Source organism: Ovis aries, chromosome 26, assembly GCF_016772045.2.
Source record: "Ovis aries strain OAR_USU_Benz2616 breed Rambouillet chromosome 26, ARS-UI_Ramb_v3.0, whole genome shotgun sequence".
In the NCBI taxonomy this organism is placed as follows: Eukaryota; Metazoa; Chordata; class Mammalia; order Artiodactyla; family Bovidae; genus Ovis; species Ovis aries.
The window spans coordinates 4815460-4839641 of record NC_056079.1 but is presented as its reverse complement, the minus strand read 5'-3'; positions in this window follow the sequence as shown (position 1 = coordinate 4839641).

Genomic DNA, 24182 nt, shown 5'->3' with positions numbered 1-24182 from the left:
TCCCCAGATCATATGTGATCACCCTGATCTGCCCTCACTAGGAATCCTGTTAGGTCAGGTTAGTCAGAATCTCTGCCTTCCTCCTGATATTCTGCTTAGCAGCTTCACATCCCCTGAGATCCGCGCTTTTCTGGGGCTGTAACCCGCCTTGTCCATGTGTGCGCGTAGTGCAGCCTGGTCTCTCTCCCTGCTGCAGAATTCCATCATGGTGGTCACTGTACCTATCAAGGTGGTCTTGCCTTGAATAAAATCCTCCTCACAGTCTTTTAACAAGTGTCACTCAATAATCATTTCTTTCCCATTCTGCTGCTTTGATGAGAACAGCCGCTCTAGTGAGGATATTTGTAAGCAAACGCCCATTGGGTTTTCTGTAGTTGTTCATAGTTACAGTTCAGTTTCTTCCACAGAGCTCCCTTTTGCACACTTATTATCCTACCAGTACTTTATTGATTCTTATTTATTATTATTAAATCTTTTGTTGTTGTCGTTAAGTCGCTCAGTCATGTCTGACTCTTTGCTACCCCAAAGACTGCAATATGCCAGGCTTCCCTGTCTTCCACCATCTCCCTGAACTTGCTCAGACTCATGTCCATCGAGTCGGTGACACAATCCAACCATCTCATCCTCTGACATCCCCTTCATCTCCCGCTTTCAATGTTTCCCAGCATCAGGGTCTTTTCAAAGACCTGAGTCAGCTCTTCACATCAGGTGGCCAAAGTATTGGAGTTTCAGCTTCAGCATCAGTCCTTCTGATATTCAGGACTGATTTCCTTTAGGATGGACTGGTTGGATCTCCTTACTGTCCAAGGAACTCTCAAGAGTCTTCTCCATCACCACAGTTCCAAACCATCGATTCTTCTGTACTCAGCTTTCTTTATGTTCCAACTCACATCCACACATGACTACTGGAAAAACCATAGCTTTGACTAGATGAACCTTTGTTGGCAAAAAATGTCTCAGTTTTTTAATATGGGGTCTAGATTAGTCATAGCTTTTCTTTCAAGGAGCAAGCCTCTTTTAATTTCATGGCTGTAGTCACCATCTGCAGTGATTTTGGAGCCCAAGAAAATAAAGTCCGTCTCTGTTTCCATTGTTTCCCAATCTATTTGCCATGAGGCGATGGGACCAGATGCCATGATGTTCATTTTCTGAATGTTGAGTTTTAAGCCAGCTTTTTCACTCTCCTCTTTCACTTTCATCTAGAGGCTCTTTAGTTCCTCTTCACTTTCTGCCATAAGGGTAGTGTCATCTGCATATCTGAAGTTATTGATATTTCTCCTTGATTCCAGCTTGTGCTTTATCCAGTCCAGCATTTCTCATGATGCACTCTGCATAGAAGTTAAATGAGCAGGGTGACAATATCTAGCCTTGACATACTCCTTTCCCAATTTGGAACCAGTCCATTTTTCCATCTCCAGTTCTAACTACTGTTTCTTGATCTACATACAGGTTTCACAGGAGGCAGGTCAGGGGATCTGGTATTCCCATCTCTTGAAGAATTTTCCACAGTTTGTTGTGACCACACAGTCAAAGACTTTAGCGTAGTCAATGAAGCAGAAGTAGATTAAATCTTTAGGTACCTGAAAGTAAAGACATTTATTTTAGTGACATTGTTAGTTGCTCAATCATGTCCGACTCTCTGTGACACCATTGATTATATAACCTGCCAGGCTCCTCTGTCCATGGGACTTTCCCTGCAAGAATACTGGAGTGGGTAGCCATTCCCTTCTTCAGGGGTTCTTCCCAACCCATGGATCGAACCTGGGTTTCCCCACATTGTAAGCAGATTCTTTACTATCTGAGCCACTAGGGGTGCCCATTTTAAACTAAGAGGGTATTAAATGTAAGAAGTAAAATTTTAGGTAGTTTGTTCTAATGGGAAGAACACTAGGGGAGGCATTTTTCTCTGTTCTTCTTTTATTCCAGATGTAATGTTTCCTTTTAAAAATAATTACACTTTCCCTGTTCTTTTAGATCGATTATAGATCTTCACCACATGAAAAGCTTATACAAAATGATTTGTCTTTGCAATAACTTTGAAATTTCCCCCTTAATATGTCCTCTGCTTTTGCTAGATCAAGTTAAGCAGGACTTGTATAACGATCTTTGAATACAATAATTTAACTGTAACTCACCAGTTGATATTAGAATCTCAGAATTTTTAAAGTCAGTAGCTTATAATCATGTAGAGCATCAGACATAATTTTAAAAATACTGCTTGAGAGGATTTTCATTTAACTTTAAAGCTTTATCAGTATCACTTTATGCCTACTTTTGTTGGGTGCAGTATAAGTTATCATAAGAAGGTAGTTTCTTTTTTAAGAAAGATGAGTGGAAACCAAGGAACAAGATTTTAAAATATAGATTTAAGACTTATCTGTATATGAGCCTAAATTTGTCTACATTTTAATAAATATTGTCTTAGAAAAAATGAGTCTTTCTGCTATCCAAGCATGCTTCTTTAGAATCCTATTTTATATAGAGTTATGGGAATAGCCGTATTTACTGAAGGTTTATACCTAAATGTAATTTTATGGAATTGTATAGTAACCCACATCAGATTGTTTTGAATATTTTTATGCTGTCATGCTTGAATGTTTTAGATTTAGCTTCGAAATGTTTTGAATTCTTCTATGCAATGTTTATATGCTCAGATGTTGAGATTATGTCATTTTGTTAAAATAAAAAAACTATATCAGAGAGCCTCTGCTTCATACACATGGGAGAAATAGGCCAGAAATTAATCTCTCACCATAAACATCTAGAAAACTGCAGAGAAGCACAGAAGGCACTGGGAGACAGGAAGTATGCAAGATGTGTGTGGCCTTCATATCTACTTTTTGCCTGCAGACAAGTGCTGTGCTGTCCTTCAGGGAACAGGAATCCAAGTAGACAACAGAAATTTCACTCGGCTTCAGGAAAGGAGATTAGACTTCAGCAAGTCAGCAGTGGCTAAACTGAAGCCTGGAGGACCTTTGCCTTTCAGGAAATGTGGGGTTCAGAAATCTTTACAGGGGACAGCACTAAGTGTTTAGCCAACTTAGAATCTTACACTGAAATTCAAAGTGGGTAGGCAGAAGAATTTGGGGAAAGGAAAAATTACAAAGGGAGTGTGAGATGAAAAGTTTTCCAAGCTCACAGGGAAGCGTACAGCATTATCCATATGCTAATAAGGACCTTTAAAATTTTTTAAATTGAAAGATAATTGCTTTACAGAGTTGTGTTAGTTTCTGCCTCGTAATATGAATCAGCCAGAAGTATACACATATCCCTGCCCTTCTCGGCTTCCTCTCACCTGCCCTCCATGCAGCCCTCTAGGTCAGCTTCCTCTCACCTGCCCTCCATCCAGCCCTCTAGGGCGCTGCAGGGCCCTGAGCTGAGCTCCTTGGGCTGTACAGCCACTTCCCACTGGCTCCCTGTTTTGCATGTGGCGGTGTGTTTATATCAGCGTTCCTCTCTCAATTTGTCCTCCACCCCCTACTCCTTCCCCCTGGGCTTCCCTGGTGGCTCAGAGGGTAAAGAATTTGCCCACAATTCGGGAGACCTGGGTTTGTTCCCTGGATTGGGAAGATCTCCTGGAGAAGGGAACTGCTACCCACCCCAGTATTCTGGCCTGGAGAATCGCATGGTCGGAGGAGCCTGGCAGGATACAGTCCATGGGGTTGCAAAGAGTTGGACCCAAAGAGTTGGACAGGACTGAGTGACTTTCACTTTCATTTTCACCCTTCCCCTACTGTCCAAGAGTCCATTCCTTGTGCCTGCATCTATTACTGCCCTCAAAATAAGTTCTACAGTACCGTTTTTCTAGATTCCATATATATATATATATATATATATATATATATATGTTAATCTACTATGTTTATTTTTCTCTTTCTGGTCAGTAGAGAGACCATTTTGATACAAGAGACATTCAGTAGAGCCCTTAGTAAGGAGATACCATAAAAGCAGGGCCAAAATAGGCCACTCTTGCCCTACTAAAAGAGCATAAAAATAAGATTTGATAAGATCAAGCTAATCTGCAAATAGCTCAGATGCCTCACAAAACAAAGCACAATACTCTTGAGAAATACAACAAAACTCCCCTTGCAAAAAGAAAATCTGTCCAGTATCTAATAAAAATTAATGAAAAGTAAAGCAAATAATATATATAAACTGGAGAAATATTAGTCATTAAAAATAAAACCTGAAAAAAAGAGAAGATGGACCTAGTAGAAAGATAGAAGAAAAATATATACATATAATTATGTTCCATTTGTTCAAGGAAACACAGGAAAATATAAACATAAAAAAGACTTAGATCAGAGATATAAAAAAGAAACAGATGACATTTTAAGAGTTGAAATCTACAGTAAATGAAATAAATATATCAGTGGTTGATATTAAGAACAGATTTGACAACAAAGAATAAAATTCTGTGATCTAGAAGACATTAAAATAGAAATCTCTTAAAATGAAGCACGTCAAGAAAACAGCCCAGGAAAAAAAAAAAAAGGAAAGAAAGAAAAGGGAAGGAAAAGAAAAAAGACAAAATTTCAGGGAACTGTGGGAAATATCAAGCATTGTAACATGTATAAGTGGAGTCAGAGTAGGGAAGCAGAAAGAAAGAAGGGAAGAGATAATTGTCAAATTTTCAAAGTTGATTAAAATGGTAAGCCCACAGATTCAAGATTCTCAATGAAAACCGAGTAGGAAAAATAACGCACACACTGAAATACATGCAAGTTCTCATTCTGGAATTCTATGCATAGGTAAAACATCTTTCAAATAATTAGGTGAAATAAACATGTTAGACCTATAAAACTTGGGATAATTTGTCATTAGTGACCTTACACTGGATTAAATATTTTAAAATTTCTTCAAGCAGAATAAAAATTGTACCTTATGGAAACTTGAAGCTAAGCCAAAGAATGAAAAGTTTGGGGTATAGTAAAAGTTTGGGGTATGTGATGTTTCTAAAATTAAGAATTTTTATTTAACTAAGTTGCTAAAGTAATAATAATAATAATAATTACTATATGGTTCCTGGCATAGACAGAGGCAACATTATGCCAACTGTTAACACAAAAACTGAGAATGGAAAGTGTATGTACACTGAATGTATACTGTTTTGAGCATCTTATGTTGTACATAAAGCAGTATCTTTAAAGGTAGCTATTCTAGGTTAATGACAAATATTATAAATTCTAGATATTTTTAAGTTTTGTAGTCTGTTCCTCAATGATATAGAGGGAATTCATCAGAAAGGCATAGCACCTCTAAACAAATACCTCTAAAGGAAGAAAAATAATTATTGTGAGTGAAAGAAACTAGGCAAAAGAAGTGTACATACTGGAGGAATCCACTGATACGGAAGTCTAAAAAACCCAAACTATTAGACAGTAATAGATCTATGATTTCCTGCAGATGGGCACAAAAGTGTGGATGAATTGATTGCAAGGGGCACCACAAAATTTGGGAGATGAGGAAATGTTGTTTTAATTGAGATGATGGCTTTCCAAGTATATTCGTGTGTCAAAGTTCATAATATTTTGCATTTGACGTGTATTAGATTTTTGCTGTTGTTGTCCAGTCTCTAAGCCACGTCTGACCCTTTGCGACGCCATAGACTGTAGCATGCCAGGCTCCTCTGTCTTCCACTGTCTCCTGGACTTTGCTCAAATTCATGTCCACTGGTGCTATCTAACCATCTAATCCTCTGCCACCCTTTCCTCCTTTTATATTGTTTATTTAATGTTAATTACAACTGTAATGAAATACCATTGCACACTTATTAGAATGGCCCCGAATTTAACATACTGGCAAAACCAAGGATTGTGAAGATGTGAGCAAGTAGCAAATTTTATAGACTTTTGCTGAATTTCTATAATGGTGTAAGCACTTTGTTCAGAAGTTTCTTATAAAAATACATAGTCTTACTCTAGGATTCCACAGTTAACTTCGAGGGGTGGTGGTGGCTGTGAAAATTGCTTTGAGGTCTACAGTGAAGAATGCAGTGGGTCCATGGCCCCAGCTGCTGTGCATAGAAACCAGGCTCTGGGAGCGCTGGGCACCACGTTGCGGTGTGTTGGTCTCTGCCAGGGAATGAGTGTGATAGAGCTATTAAGGCAGGCTCATTCCTGGGGCTCTGGGGACTCTCCTGAGAGATAGACCATCTCTCATGGGTGATTTGGCTCAAAGATTTTCTGACAGCTTTGTCAAAATTATCTTAGAGCTGCATGACGGACAAGACTTTCAGTTCTTCCAGCTTGGCACCCTCGTCCATCTCTGAGAAAATGATGCTCTCAGAAATACAATAATGTCTCCTGTTGTATCTATCAGTTAAAGTAACTCGTCTTTAGTTTAGGCTGAGTCAGCCCATTCTTGGGATTTACAAAACAATATGGAAAGGGCCCTTCATCTCTGGTTGAGAAGCTGGAGCTCTGTGGAGCTGCGTACATGGACCAAGTTTTCAGGTTAAAGCTATGCAGGAAGGGATAAGTGGGGTCTCAGAGGATAACATCTAAATGTGGAGAAACAGGAGATGATCCTGTAAAATCTAGACTTCTGAGGAATGCACTGTGAATGGTGCTAACTCTGGGTCAAGTCCAATGTTAAGTACATATTTCATCTTTAAAACAGTTTTGTGGAGATTAATGATCTGTCTCCTTTTAAAGAAGGTGAAATCCAGTTTAGAAGGGTCAAGCGAATCACCCACGGCTGCAGACTTAAGGAGGGCAGAAGTCTGTGTGTTTAATCACCACAAGCTGATGCCTACCAAACAAACTTACAGAGAAGAATGAGTTAATGAGGAGCAGTATGAGCATGCTTGCAGAAAGGAGTCAAGGACAGGTGTGGCTAGCCACCACAGGCCTCTTAAAAAGTGGACTACCTGTATCTCTTCTTCACATTTACATTTGTCCTAAAAATGCTATTGTTCTTGAGTAATTAATTTTATTTTGTCAATGCCTGGAATCTGAAGATTTCTGTATTTTCCAAATTAATATAATGAGTATCTACCTTTATAAACACTTCAGACATTGCATTCTTTGCCTTTTCTAAAACTCTTCTAATTATTAATCTTTGCTAAGGAGGAATTTCTATAGATAGATAAAGTTGAAAATTAATGTTTATGGTGATAAGACCAAAATTCATTGTGAAGTTATATCTACATCATCGAGGAAACTTATATTGCTAAAATTATTATTATTACATCTTTTTAATGAATTTTTTATTGGAGTATAATTGCTTTACAATGTTATGTTAGCTTCTGCCGTATAACAAAGTGATTCAGTTATACGCATACATATATCCACTCTTTTTTGGATTTTCTTCCCATTTAGATCATCACAGAGCATTGATTATAGTCAGTAGGTTCTCATTGGTTTTCTATTTTATACAGAGTAATGTATATATGTCTGTATAGTCAAGGCTATGGTCTTCCCAGTGGTCACATCCAGTTGAGAGAGGTGGACCATAAAGAAGGCAGAGTGCCAAAGAGAAATGATGCCTTTGAACAGTGCTGTGTTTGTGGTGCTGGAGAAGACTCCTCAAAGTCTCTTGAACAGCAAGAAGATCAAACCATTCAGTCTTAAGGGAGGTCAACCCTGAATACTGGAAGGACTGATGCTGAAGCCGAAGCTCCAATATTTTGGTCATCTGATGTACCCAGACAACTCACTAGAAAAGCCCCTGATGCTGGGGAAAATTGAGGGCAGAAGGAAAAGAGGGCATCAGAAGATGAGACGGCGGGACGGCATCACCAGTGCAATGGATGTGAACTTGGGCGAACTCCGGGAGATGGTGAGGGAAGGGAGGCCTGGTGTACTGCAGTCCGTGGGGTCTCAAAGAGTTGGACATTGGACATGACTGGGTGATTGAACAGCAATGGGTATGTGCCATCCTGATCTCCCATTGCATCCTGCCTCTCCTTTCCCCCTTGGTAGCCCTAAGTCTTCCCTCTACATATGTGACTCTCTTTCTGCTTTACATCTTATGCTAAACTTTGACTACCACCTAGAGTAAATTCCATATTGAATTTCTAAAATTACTACATTCTGACTTGATCTGTTTTTAAATAGTAGTGCTCTACAAGTTCCCGTTACTTATTGCTCATCTTTTTGCTTAATTCATGGGCTCTGTGTACCCCCCAAAATCATGGAAATGTATGTTTATTTTTCTTTAGAAGAGAAGCACTCTGTGGTCAAATGTATGGTCTTTGCCGTCAGATACCTGAAGTCCTCTAATTTTTGTGTGTGTGTGTGACTATTACCTGTACACACCTGTTTCTCTCACTTCTAGAAAAGTGAAAGTGTTAGCCACTCAGTTGTGTCTAACACAAAAGTATTAAGGCATATCACCTAACTACATCATTCTATGGAATATCATATCTCTTTTTAAAGTTGTGTACATTGATGAGTGCAGCTCTGAGTAAAATACAATTTCTGTAATACATAATGAAATGTGAATGATATCCTCCTAGGATTTGAAAACTGAAACTTTCCACTGGCTTTGAATTATGCAAGTCATAAGTATCTTAAATTGCTTTAAAGAAGAATATATTGATGCCAAAGATAGAATTCCTTGATTTGAAATGTGTAATATTTCAGAAAGTTTTAAGGTAATAAAAAGAAACTGTAATAATGGAAATCAACATTCAATATTACATGCTAGTGTGACCTACATATCTCATAACACCATGCATCTGAAAATGTGTGTTTATGATGTCTATGACAATTTTTCCTTTCTCAAGTGAACAGGAAAAGAAGACATTAGATATAAAAGGCACAAAGTTAGAACATAACAAGTAAATCTAGGATTTTACTCTTAAATGATATTCAGAAAATGGCTTGTAGATCATGGTTCTAGATTCAGAAATAAAGGCATCCATCACTCTCCACATCCACATGTCTCACTGATGTTTTTCTGCTAACCTAGTATCAAATTCCATCAGAATGTTAACATAAATCTAAAGTATTAATGCTAATGAAAACAACATAAGAAATAAGTTGAGAAACTTTTGCCTCTTTCTGCCATAATATAGTGCTGGCTGTGCTGACTAGTTGCTTCAGTTGTCTCCAGCTCTGTGCAGCCTGACAGGCTGCTCTGTCCATGGGGGTTCTCCTGGCAAGAATACTGCCATTCCCTCCTCCAGGGGATCTTCCCGACCCAGGTATGGAACCCGGGTCTCCTGCAATGCAGGCAGTTTTTTACCATCTGTGCCGCCAGGGAGGCCCCCCAATTCCAAATGCCTAGGGCTTATATCCTCCTGTCATAAGATGCTGTTACAAATTTACAATCACGTGTGTCATAGTTACCTGTGATCGTACTTCATCTGTGGCACCATTATCTGATCTAGTGTCTCATGCTAGAAATTCAAAAGTAACCCTAGTTTCTTCAACTTGTTATTCTTAGATGTATACAATTTTAATCTTATTAAACCTTTTCTTTTTCCTAAATATTCTCATAAGTGCATTTCACCTTTATTTTCTTTATCAAGGTTTTAATTCAGGCCTTTATCAACTTCATATATATCATGCCTTTCAATCCAAATTCCACTAGTCAAAATCTTTTATTATCTCTTTCCACAGTTTTATTTTGGCAAATCAGGTGCTTTGAGATCTTGACACCTATTTTTCCAGCTTGATTTGACACCTTTGAGCTTAACTGTGGTAGAGACTTGATCTCATTCATCTGCGTCATCCCTGCATAAAGAATAGTATGTGATAAATAACAGCTTTTAGGAAAGGGTATAATATATAAACAAATGAATGGCTTTTATTAGCATTGTTCAAACATATCTGATTCTTTCTTGGCAGTCTTAATTAGCACCTATTTGGGGAAAAATAAAAAAGCTGTCAACCAAATGCTAATCTTTACCTAATTCATGTTTAATAAGAAATTTCTGCATAAATAGATTATCATAGGTAATTCTGTAACAGTATGTAAATTTTAACATCATGTGTTATTGGATAAAATTAGTACCAATACATTTACCATAATAGCAAAATATGTCTAAGTATTTTCTGGTAATGGATTTAGCAAGGTGTATGAGTTTAACTCGGAGAAAGCGATGGCACCCCACTCCAGCACTCTTGCCTGGAAAACCCCATGGACGGAGGAGCCTGGTAGGCTGCAGTCCATGGGATCACAAACAGTCAGACACGACTGAGTGACTTCACTTTCACTTTTCACTTTTATGCATTGGAGAAAGAAATGGCAACCCACTCCAGTGTTCTTGCCTGGAGAATCCCAGGAACGGGGAGCCTGGTAGGCTGCCATCTGTGGGGTCGCACAGAGTCAGACACGACTGAAGCGACTTAGCAGCAGCAGCAGCATGAGTTTAACTAAGGGCTTTGCTGCTTTATAAATCTGTCCATTCACATGTAACTGTGGAATAAACACTTCTGAAACCCAACTTCTTATTTAATTCATGGCCTCTGTGTACCCCCAAAGTCATGGAAATGTATGTTTATTTTCCTTTAGAAGAGAAGCACTGTGTGGTCAAGTTTGTGGTCTTTGCCACCAGGTACCTGAAGTCCTTTAATTAAGTTCAGTTCAGTCAGTCATGTCTGACTCTTATGACCCCATGGACTGCAGCACGCCAGGCTTCCCTGTCCTTCGCTATCTTCCAGAGCTTGTGCAAGCTCGTGTCCATCAAGTCGGTGACGCCATCCGACCATCTCATCCTCTGTTGTCCCCTTCTCCTCCTGCCTCCAATCTTTCCCAGCATCAGGGTCTTTCAAAGTATTGGAGCTTCAGCTTCAGCATCAGTCCTTCCAATGAATATTCACGGCTGATTTCCTTCAGGATGGACTGGTTGGATCTCTGCAGTCCAAGGGACTCTCAAGAGTCGTCTCCAGCACCACAGTTCAAAAGCATCAATTCTTTGGCACTTAGATTTCTTTATGATACAACTCTCACATCCATATCTTACAACTGGAAAAAATGTAGCTTTTACTAGGCAAAACTTTGTTGGCAAAGTAATATCTCTGCTTTTTAATATGCTGTCTAGATTGATCATACTTTTTCTTCCAAGGAAAAAGCCTTTTAACTTCATGACTGCAGTCACCATCTGCAGTGATTTTGGAACCCCATAAGTCTGTCACTATTTCCACTGTTTCCCTGTCTATTTTCCGTGAAGTGATGGGACAAGATGCCATGATCTTTGTTTTCTGAATGTTGAGTTTTAAGCCAGCTTTTTCGCTCTCTTTCGCTTTCATCAAGAGACTCTTTAGTTTTTCTTCACATTCTGCCATAAGGGTGGTGTCATCTGCATATCTGAGGCTACTGATATTTCTCCTGGCAATCTTGATTTCAGCTTCTGCTTCATCCAGCCAGGCATTAAGTATGATGTACTCTGCATAGAGGTTAAACAAGAAGGGTGACAATATATAGCCTTGACATACTTCTGTCCCAATTTGGAACCAGTCTGTTGTTCCATGTCCAGTTCTAACTGTTGCTTCTTGATCTGCATACAGATTTCTCAGGAGGCAGGTCAGGTGGTCTGGTATTCCCATCTCTTTCAGAATTTTCCACAGTTTATTGTGATCCACACAGTCAAAGGCCTGGGCGTAGTCAATAAAGCAGAATTAGATGTTTTTCTGGAACTCTCTAGCTTTTCCTATGATCCAGCGGATGTTGGCAATTTTATCTCTTCTGCCTTTTCTATATCTAGCTTGAACATCTGGAAGTTCATGGTTCACTTACTGTTGAATCCTGGCATGGAGAATTTTGAGCATTACTTTGCTAGTGTGTGAGATGAATGTAATTGTGCAGTAGTTTGAACATTCTTTGACATTGCTTTTCTTTGCGATTGGAATGAAAACTGACCTTTTCCAGTCCTGTGGCCACCACTGAATTTTCCAAATTTGCTGGCATATAGAGTGTAGGGCTTTAACAGCATCATCTTTTAGGATTTAAAATAGCTCAGTTGGAATTCCATCATATCCACTTGCTTTGTTTATAGTGATACTTCCTAAGGCCCACTTGGCTTCACATTCCAGGATATCTGTCTCTCAGTGATCACACCATCGTGGTTATCTGGGTCATGAAGATCTTTTTTGTACAGTTCTTCTGTGTATTCTTGCCACCACTTCTTACTATATTCTCCTTCTGTTGGGTCCATACCATTTCTGTCCTTTATCGAGCCCATCTTTGCATGAAATGTTCCCTTGGTATCACTGATTTTCTTAAAGAGATCTCCAGTCTTTCCCATTCTATTGCTTTCCTCTATTTTTTTGTACTGATCACTGTGGAAGGCTTTCTTATCTCTCTTTGCTATTCTTTGGAACTTTACTTTCAGATGGGTATATCTTTCCTTTTCTCCTTTGCCTTTCACTTCTCTTATTTTCTCAGCTATTTGTAAGGCATCCTCAGACAACTATTTTGCCTTTTTAAATTTCTTTTTCTTAGGGATGGTCTTGATCACTGCCTCCTGTACAATGTCAAGAACCTCTGTCCATAATTCTTCAGGCACTCTGCCTATCAAATCTAATCCCTTGAATCTATTTGTCACTTCCACTGTATAATCATAAGGGATTTGATTTAGGTCATACCTGAATGGTCTAGTGGTTTTCCTACTTTATTCAATTTAAGTCTGAATTTTTCAGTAAGGAGTCCATGATCTGAACATCAGCTCCTGGTCTTGTTTTTGCTGATTATATAGAGCTTCTCCATCTTTGGCTGCAAAGAATATAATCAATCTGATTCCGGTTTTGACCATCTGATGATGTCCATGTGTAGAGTCACCTCGTGTTGTTGGAAAAGGGTGTTTGCTATGATTAGAAAAATCAAAGTATAAAACATGTAATTATTCTACCTTGTGGGCCAGTATTGATGCATAGTACATTCACTTATTCATCAAAATTTGGTAGGTATTAGTAGATATTAAGGAGATATTTAGTAGATATTAAGGAGTTGGACTATGAGGATTAATAGATGGATAAGAAGCAGCTGCTTTATTAAACGTTTAACCTTACAGCATGAAGAGAGCCTGGCTCTATCGTACTGGCAAAAGGATGACTGTAGTCATGGGTGTCATGGAATGTGAATATAGCAGGCTCCTTTTATAAGTTCCTGGTTCTCGACATGTTGATGTTCTGAGACCTGTTTACGTTAGTTGACTTCTTCTTTTATTTATTTGATATAACCATTTTTTTTTTGCCATTTAAGAAAATTGTTTTCTTTTTGCAAGTTTTTATATCCCGTTGGCTTTATACTGTACAGTGACTGCTGGAAAACACCATATTAAAGACATATAGTGCTAAACTTTAAGTTTCTCTATCAGAATAACAAAACTCCATCAATTTGTTGCTGATGAGTAAGAACAATTATGCAGTTATGAAGTTGTTAAAAGTAATTTCTTTAATCTCTGAACAGACCAGAGTACCTGATCTAATTTAATCCATAAAACTGTAATTAAGTACGATCTGTATAAGTACAATATTATAGGGCTTCCCTGGTGGCTCAGTGGTAAAGAATCTGCCTGCAATGTAGGAGACCCGGGTTTGATCCCTGGGTGGGGAAGATCCCCTGGAGGAGGACATGGCAACCCACTCCAGTATTTTGGCCTGGAGAATCCCATGGACAGAGGAGCCTGGTGGGCTGCACAGAGCTGGAGACAACTGAAGCAGCTAGTCAGCGCAGCCAGCACCATATTATGGCAGAAAGAGGCAAAAGTTTCTCACCTTATTTCTTGTGTTGTTTTTATTAGCATTAATGCTTTAGATTTACGTTAACATTCTGATGGAATTTGATACTAGGTTAGCAGAAAAACATCAGTGAGAGATGTGGATGTGGAGAGTGATGGATGCCTTTATTTCTGAATCTAGAACCATGATCTACAAGCCATTTTCTGAATATCATTTAAGAGTAAAATCCTAGATTTACTTGTTATGTTCTAACTTTGTGCCTTTTATATCTAATGTCTTCCTTTCCTGTTCACTTGAGAAAGGGAGAATTGTCATAGACATCATAAACACACATTTTCAGATGCATGGTGTTACGAGGTGTGTAGGTCACACTAGCATGTAATATTGAATGTTGACTTCCATTATCACAGTTTCTTTTATTACCTTTAAACTTTCTGAAATATTACACATTTCAAATCAAGGAATCCTATCTTTGGCATCAATATATTCTTCTTTAAAGCAATTTAAGATACTTATGACTTGCATAATTCAAAGCCAGTGGAAAGTTTCAGTTTTCAAATCCTAGGAGGATATCATTCACATTTAATTATGTATTACAGAAATTGTATTTTACTCAGAGCTGCACTCATCAATGTACACAACTTTAAAAAGAGATATGATATTCCATAGAATGATGTAGTTAGGTGATATGCCTTAGTACTTCTGTATACTGTTTGCTTTTCTTAGGAATCACTTTGAAGCACTTTTGTTTTCCAATCAGTTGATGAGTTTCCGTTCAGGGTGTCTAAATGGGAACATTTTCTCTATCTTTAAAAAAATATTGATAAAAGTATTTTATTTCCCATATTTAAAGCTTCTTTTTTACATTAAAGGTCATTAGAAAAACTAATTATTTGGTTATGATTATTGAACTATGTGGCTTTTTGGCATAGTGTTAATAAGTTAATAACATCTTGCCTGGAAAGGAGCCTGGTGCGCTACAATCCTTGGGGTCATTAAGAGTCGGACACGACTGAGTGACTTCCCTTTCACTTTTCACTTTCATGCATTGGAGAAGGAAATGGTTTTAATATGAGATCTAACCAGTCCATCCTAAAGGAAATCAGTCCTGAATATTCACTGCAAGGGCTGATGCTGAAGCTGAAGCTCCAATGCTTTGGCCATCTTATGTGAAGAACGGACTCATTGGAAAATACCGATTCTGGGAAAGTTTGAAGGCAGGAGGAGAAGGGGACAACAGAGGATGAGATGGTTGGATGGCATCACTGACTCAATGGACATGAGTTTGTAAAACCTCCAGGAGTTGGTGATGGACAGGGAAGCCTGGCGTACTTCAGACCATGGGATCGCAAAGAGTGGCACACACCTGAGCAACTGAACTGAACTGATGTTGATCTTTTCATAAAATTTGAAAATCAGTGTAGATGCATGAAAACATATTAATAAAATCATATGAAACAGAAAAAAATAAAAATAATAAAATAAAAGGAAATGGGAACCCACTCCAGCATTCTTGCCTGGAGAATCCCAGGGATGGGGGAGCCTCGTGGGCTGCCGTCTATGGGGTCACACAGAGTCGGACATGACTGAAGTGACTTAGCAGCAGCAGCAGCAACATCTTGTGTTAAATGAAAGGAACAACCAGAATAAAAAAATGTAGGGAATATAGACAAGCAAAAATAGAAACAATCTTATGCCATTTCCCTATGCAGACACACTGCCCTTTTGTTGTTTGGAAGGAAATCTCTGTAACCGTGTGTTTACCCGGGTGTGCATCGCTCTCAGTGACTCTAAAAGGGTCACTGTCGGTTGTTAGGTTTTCTCAGTGCGGCACGTGCTGCCTCCTGCGTGAGGCGGTGTTGCTCCTTAGAAGACGGGGGTGGCATGCTGCATGCTCTGTTTCCTCCTTCTCTGCTCTCATTTCCTCCTCTTCTCTTCTGTCTCTCTCCCCATCTGAGACATTCCCTGACAAACAGAAGAGACTCAATTGCAGAAAGTAAGTAGAAACTTTCAAGTTAATTCCTTTTTTTTTTTGTCAGAATCTTCCACGTGATGGAAGAGTTTGACAGTTACATAGGCTGACCTTTTTTTTTTCCTTTTAAGATGGATCTATATTATTTATTCAAATGACTCATCTCTTCAATTCAGTGAGGAAAGTATACTAGCAATTTAAAGCAATCTTCAACAAGGAATAAAAGACTTCAGCATCTGTGAAGATGGAAACTAGAAGGGTTTAGGACTAAAGGATTCTGTAGCCAGTCCCATGGCTCAGTATCATCCTCCTTTCTCACTGTTCAGATGAAAAATGAACATTAAGTAAAATAAAGTTTTTTCTACTAAACCATACTGTTTTAAATCAGGAATATTTAAAGAATATTTAAATAGACATTTAAAGAAAATATCCTAGAAAATGCAGAGGGCTTTTGGCGAGTTCTAGCCTGAATTCATAAGAAAAGTTTTATTTTGTTTAAGGGTTTCCCTGGTAGCTTAGTGGTAAAGAATCCGCCTACCAGTGCAGGATTTGCAGTTCCATTCCCTGGGTCAGGAAGATCCCCTGGAGGAGGAAATGGCAACCCACTCCAGTACTCTTACCTGGAGAATCCCATGGACAGGGGGCCCTGATGGGCTACTGTCCATGGGGTTGCAAAGAGTCATGGACTGTAGCCTGCCAGGCACCTCTGTCCACGGGATTCTCCAGGCAAGAATACTAGAGTGGGTTGCCATTTCCTCCTTCCGGGGATCTTCCTGACCCAGGGACTGAACCCGGGTCTCCTGCATTGCGGGCAGATTCTTTACTATTTGAACCAGCAGAGAAGCCCAGGACGGAATGACCGAACAATAGCATCAGCCACAGTACTTTGTTCAGTTTAGCAATAGTCTTGTTTCTGGGTCAGCGTTTCACATCTTCAGGCTCTCTAACGGTTCCAAGACCCGAAAGGAGTTAGACACCACAACCACGAAAGGAATCTTGTGTGGCTTGTGGAACAAATCTCTTGATGTCCTTTCTGATGGAAATAAGAGATAGAAGTTAACACTGATAAAGTAGAAATAAGAAGTATAAAGGCTAATTGGGAGTAAAATTTCTTTGCTTCCACCTGTGAATTATGTTTTGTTTGCAATAATGCTTATAACAAATATCTTTTCACAAAGCTAGTTCTCTTCATCCTGCATGGATCAGCTCTTAAGGATCCAGCCAGTTCACAGGCATGGCCTGCTTTATAATACCTGAAGAACGTTCATATTTCCTACTTTCACAAGGTCATTCTAAATGTTCCACTTCATGTCTTGAACTTTGTTCATATGCACTAAAGTTTCCAATTGGCACTTTCTATCCTAAAATTCCCACTAATTACAGAGTCATTTTGTTTTTCCGACATTCGTGGAAAATTTACCTCGATGTTTTACATTGGGAATATGAACTTTAAAATGTTAATCCTTCATTTTAAACATGGTTACAGAGTTTCCTATCCCCTGAGTGTGTGGAACTACATTCATTTTTTTCACGGGTGATTCCATTGTCATTATGGACATCAAATAACTTTTGGCAGAAGCTCAGTCCCTACTGACTGAGCGCTGTTTGCCTGTGCATTTAATGATTCCAGACAACAGATTTCTCATGTCTTTTTTGGGTAATTTACCTGTCTCATTTCTTACACTTGGCTTGTTATTTCTTGCTGTTATCATAGCCCTCCTAGGTGCTAATCTCCTCTGAGCTCAGAAATGAAGTCAGCAAGATATTACCATTGCATAAAATAAGAATTAGTAAGCACACTGTGAGAGATTATGGCTTTCACTGTAAGTAAAATGCATGAAATTATTATATTATCTAATGAAATGAAATCATAGTTGAAATTTGGTGCTAAATATTTTAAATAGGCTTTCAAAACCCATAATGCAATCTGATAGTTCCTTGAGAAAATCTTTGATTCATTGTCGTAACCATTTAACATTCATGTAAAAACTTAAAAATTATATGATAATTTATTATTCTACATTGATAGAACATATATGAAAATATACAATGATGGCTAGGAAGAGCACGCATCCTTCTGATAATAACCACAAGTCCTTTGAAGCATTAAAGATTTTTTAAAATTTTGATGAAATTCAATGCATTTTTCTTTTGTGCTTCAGCTATTTGTATCATATGAAATAATCTGTGGTTTTTAATAGTTAGAATTATTTACATGAAGTCACCTAAGTTATTTAACATGTACAGTTTTCACTTTAAAGAGTCAATTTTTATATCTCAGTTTCACTCCCCTCTATAAAGTAATAATAATAATAATAGGATATGTTAGTGTTGACATGTATGCAGCTCAGGAAGCAACAGTTAGAAACAGACATAGAACAACAGACTGGTTCCAAATTGGGAAAGGAGTAAGTCAAGGCTGTATATTGTCACCCTGCTTATTTAACTTATATGCAGAGTACATCATGTGAAATGCTGGGCTGAATGAAGCATAAGCTGGAATCAAGATAGCCAGGAGAAATATCAATAACCTCAGATATGCAGAAGACACCACTCTTATGGCAGAAAGTTAAAGTTATATGGAGGAACAAAAGAGCCTCTTGATGAAAGTGAAAGAGGAGAGTGAAAAAGTTGGCTTAAAGCTCAACATTCAGAAAACGAAGATCATGGCATCTGGTCCCATCATTTCATGGTAAATAGATGGGGAAATAGTGGAAACAGTGACAGATCTTATTTTTGGGGGCTCCAAAATCATTGCAGATGGTGACCACAGCCATGAAATTAAAAGACACTTGATCCTTGGAAGAAAAGCTATGGCAGTCTTAGACAGTGTATTAAAAAGCAGAGATATTACATCGCTGACAAAGGTCCGTCTAGTCAAGGATATGGTTTTTCCAGTGGTCACGTGTGGATGTGAGAGTTGGCCTATAAGGAAAGCTGAGCGCCGAAGAATTGATGCTTTGAACTGTGGTGTTGGAGAAGACTCTTGAGAGTCCCTTGGACTGCAAGGAGATCCGATCAGTCCATCCTAAAGGACATCAGTCCTGAATATTCACTGGAAGGATTGATGCTGAAACTGAAGCTCCAATACTTTGACCACTTGATGCAAAGAACTGACTCACTGGAAAAGACACTGATGCTAAGAAAGATCAAGGCCAGGAGGAGAAGGGGACAACAGAGGATGAGATGGTTGGATGGCATCACGGACTCAGTGGACACGAGTTTGAGCAAGTTCTGGGAGACACTGAAGGACACGGAAGCCTGGTGTGCTGCAGTCCATGGAGTTGCAGAGTCAGACATGACTGACCGACTGAACAACAATAGCAAGTGTGGACATGAAGAAATCCTGTCCTCAGTGTTGACTTTGAAGACTTGCTCAAGTTGGCATGAAATTTTTTATACAGAAAAATTGTCTGTAAAGCATTATTTACATGCCAGTTTCATATTTGCACATGTGCTATTTAGGCAGTCCACTCGGTGTACTGGAGAAGACAACGGCACCCCACTCCAGTAGTCTTGCCTGGAAAATGCCATGGATGGAGGAGCCTGGTAGGCTGCAATCCATGGGGTGGCTAAGAGTCAGACAGGACTGAGCGACTTCCCTTTCACTTTTCACTTTCATGCATTGGAGAAGGAAATGGCAACCCACTCCAGTGTTCTTGCCTGGAGAATCCCAGGGACTGGGGAGCCTGGTGGGCTGCTGTCTATGGAGTCGCACAGAGTTGGACATGACTGAAGTGACTTAGCAGCAGCAGCAACTCAGTATATAATAATAGTGAATTATTTCTCATTTTGTTTTCCATATGCAAGAAAAGTTGTGCTATGAACCTATATTTTCCCACTTTAAAAAAGTTCTTCTTCCTATGCTTAATAAATATTGAAATATATAAAAGCTTATACTTTATATTCCATTTGAAGAGTATTTCGTACACTTTCTTTTTCCTAGAGTATGTACATGATCACCTCTGTTTGCTTATTATCTACCAAATGATCTTAATCTTGATTACCCATGTTCATTCTATGTTAACATTACTGGATTTTTCCTGAGAAAAATACTGTTCAGTTTTGTTGCAATAAATAAAGTCTGTGCCATTTAGAGACACAACAAGATGTGAAATGAACACCAGGAAAACAAAAGTTGGTAAGAATCAGTGATGTAGAAACGTACAGAAAATATGCAGGTGAGAACTTGGCTTTGGTGGCTTTAAAAGGAAAGACAAGTAACACTGAAAGATAATATAGGGCCTGGCCTCAGATTTAGGAAGATCATGGAAGCAGTAATGCCAGAGGAAAAGGAAGATGCTGATAAAAGACAATCAGTCCAGATAAGAGAATAACAAAACACAGGCAAGGAAAAGGAAGAGAGTGGAGAAACACTGGTGAGATTTTCAGTCATTAGTGGGAATAAAGGAATTATTCAAAAAGCAAGAGACATCTATGTCGATTGTGTTTTTCAATGTTGTTGTACAATAGTTTCTTACGTACAGTTGAGAAAAACTCTGAAGAATAGATCCTGATGAAAAATGCAATTCATAATCTCAGGAAAGGATAATAGTGACTTGGAAAATTGATATATGCCTTGTAGTGTTCCAAGATCACACAGATTCCACGATGCAGGTAAATGAAGATTGTATTTGCCAGCATTCAGTGCTGAGAAGGAAATGGCAACCCACTCCAGTACCCTTGCCTGGAAAATCCCATGGACGGAGGAACCTGTTAGGCTGCAGTCCATGGGGTCAAAAAGAGTCTTCACTTTCACTTTCAATACTGGGTCTGTTTACTCTATCATATGCCAACGACGTGATCATCATATGGGTAATTACACTGCTGTCTGAGACTGTGTCCTCAGCTGTGAGAACATGAGGAAAATACCTTTTTCACAAGATTCTTTAGAGATTGAACCAGATGATAATCATACCCAGTCACTCGTAGGGAAGGGCTTAATAAACAGTTGTTTCATTACAATTAGTAAACTGCAAACCCAGTGTCCAGAGGAGTCCATCACACAGCCAATAATGTTTCAGTAAGTCCAACATTAGAGTTGGTTGTGGCAGCAATAACTCTCAGACGGCAACTCTAAAAATAGAACAAAATATTGAAATTAGGGAAAATATTCTTTGGGCTTTTTAGCAGCCTTCTTTATAGGAAGGATAATTTAGAAACCAAGCTGAGTCAATGGTTGGTATAGACATGGAATCTTCACTGGTGCTTATTTGTAGTCAATACACTGACTAAAGAACTACGGGGGCTAAAATTACTGACGAATCAGAACTACACGCTGAATTATTCTCCTGCATATCAAAGTACGCTCAAAGCTGCTGTTCTCTGATCCAACATAAACACTACATTGTCTTCTATTTTTATGTGAAAACCTGGACTTTATTCTTCCCATCAGATATGATGTCTATTATGAATGGGAGAGCCAGAAATTATAATCACTCATGTGAAATAAGGAATGAGCATTAATTTCTTACTATGGATAACTGTACTGTTGTATGAGATGTTAGTCTTAGGAGAAACTAAGTAAAGGCTATTAAAAAGTAACATATTTGCCTAATTAACAGTTTCTCTGTCAGCTTTAAATGTATTGTTGCATCATACTTAGGATCAGAAATCACTCGATATAATCTGATTTTTAAAAAATTCAGAAATATTGCTCTATGGTTTTTCCAGTGGTCATGTATGGATGTGAAGAAAGCTGAGCGCCGAAGAATTGATGCTTTTGAACTGTGGTGTTGGAGAAGACTCTTGAGAGTCTCTTGGACTGCAAGGAGATCCAACCAGTCCATTCTAAAGGAGATCAGTCCTGGCTGTTCTTTGGAAGGACTGATGGTAAAGCTGAGGCTCCAGTACTTTGGCCATCTGACATGAAGAGTTGACTCATTGGAAAAGACTCTGATGCTGGGAGGGATTGGAGGCAGGAGGAGAAGGGGACGACAGAGGATGAGATGGCTGGATGGCATCACGGACTCGATGGACGTGAGTCTGAGTGAACTCCGGGAGTTGGTGATGCACAGGGAGGCCTGGCGTGCTGCGATTCGTGGGGTCGCAAAGAGTCGGACACGACTGAGCGACTGAACTGAGCTGAAGCATGTTTATTTTCCACACTTGTCATTTGCCTTGACTTCGTTAGCATTCCTTTCACTTGTTGAAATTCAGTAGCTTAGAGTTTCTTACACATTTAGTTTAAGAAAAGTTTTCACATATGGTATTAGGCCTTGTCTGTTTTTAATGCTTGTTAATATTTAATGCTAGTTTCAAAAATGTTGCTATTGAAGTAGAAAGTTATATTCTTAGATTTCTTTTAGAAATTTATAGATTGTGAAAGAAATCATTATTGATAAATAATGCATATTATTACAAATCCAAGTTTCTATTTATAAACCCTCAAAACTTTTCTCAGCATACTTTGGAAAAGATCATATTTTGATAAAAAACACCTACTCAAACAAGCGTAATCCCTACAGTAGCTTTTGTAAACAATCATAGACATATTGCCATTAGAGAAAGCTTGAAGTATAATTTACATACCATAAAATTTACCCATTTTATATATGGATATATACCATTCAGTGATTTTTATAATTTAATGAGTTGTGCAACTGTTACCATAATCTAATCTTAAAATGTTTTTATCACTGCAGTAAGCTCCTCATATCCGCTTGAAGTTCGTAAATTAGTCTGAGATAATGAATCACCTATGTTTTTGTCTCAGTAGTGTGGTACTGTCAGAGCATTTCATATACATCAGTCACATGGTACATGGTCTTTTCTGCCTGTCTTCTTTTACTTAGTATAATGTCTTTGTGGTTTCTGCATCTTGTTGCATGGATAAGTGTTGTGTTCTTTTTCATTTCTGAATGATATTCTGTTGTATGAATGTACCCCAATTTATTTATCCATTACTATTTATCCATCCACCTGCTGATGAACATTTGAGTTGCTTTCGCATTCGAGCTATTTTGAATCGTGTTTCCATGGACATTTGAATGCAAGTTTTGGTGTGGATGTGAATATTTTCCTGAACAATATCTAGTGATTAGTGTTTCTTACTTTAATGAATACCATAAAGTGGATTGCATGATTTTGTAGCTCTTTGCCAATTTATTGTTTTTCAATTCTTAGCTTCCTTCTCCTGTTAAAAAAAAGTGACCATCAACTTCAAACCAGGAGAGGGAGAGGGTGGGATGATTTGGGAGAATGACATTCTAACATGTATACTATCATGTGAATTGAATCGCCAGTCTATGTCTGATGCAGGATGCAGCATGCTTGGGGCTGGTGCATGGGGATGACCCAGAAAGATGTTATGGGGAGGGAGGTGGGAGGGGGGTTCATGTTTGGGAATGCATGTAAGAATTAAAGATTTTAAAATTTAAAAAATAAAAAACTAAAATTAAAAAAATAAAAAAAATTAAAAAAAAAAACAAAACTGTCAGTGCAAGTCCAGTGTTTGTACTTAATTTAAAAGAAGAAGTTCTATTAGGAAGCATAACACTTGTGAGAAACAAGGCACCTTATCAGAAAGCTGACAGTAAATAATACCAGGTTAAAGTGTTCAAACTGTTTAATTATCTGAATATAGCACCAAATATATATATATATAAAATATATAAATATATATATAAATATATATATAAATATATATATAAATATATATATATATATTTTCAGTGCCATAGCTGCTCTAGGGTACTTATGTCTGCCTTAGGTTTAAAGATATGGAAGGAAACTATCATTTATTATTTACAAATAATGGCAAATGTACATTAATTTTTTAAAGAGGAATTAGAATGCATATTTATCTATTGAGTTGTGAAACTGCAAATGGAAAATTTCACATGACTATTTCCCTATATTATTTATAAAATAAACACTATATTTTCTTGTATATTTCCTATATTTACAAAGAAACAGTAATTTGTAAAACCTCAGTCATATAATTGGATTTGACTTCAAAGTCTTATGTGCTGTGCCCTTATTCTAGGGCTGATAATTGCCCCCAAAAATGTTCAGATATATCACAACTACAAAAGCATTGATTTTCCAATAAATATTTAGCAAACAACAACATTATTATTTTTTTATCATAATTTTTTTATTTGAGTATCTCCATATTGTCAGGGAGGAAGACATTTTCCTCTCCTTTTCTATGTTGTCTGGCTAGTCTAAGAATTAAATTGACATGAGATAGTTTCACAGGAGATAATCCAAAGTTTAATCACATGTACACATAATAACTCAAATAGAAGAAAAGCTCATGAGTGCATCTGTTAAGATGGTTGTAATGTCATAATGCATTTTTGTTTACGTACGTTGTGATCATACATAATACTAGTTTAGGAAAGACTGTTGCAGGCATGTGAGGAAAAAAAAACACAAACATTTATCTGAGCTTATTGACTGGCACCATTTTGTATGCATTGTCAATCTGGAACAGGTTAAAACGCTATGTTGAAAATGAAATCAGACTTGCTTTCAAGCCGAGCTCTGCTGTGTCAGTACGCAACATTCCTACCTTAAGTTCAGTGGTGTCAGGGCTCTACCGAAGAGGCCTCTTTTAAGAACATTGAGAACTA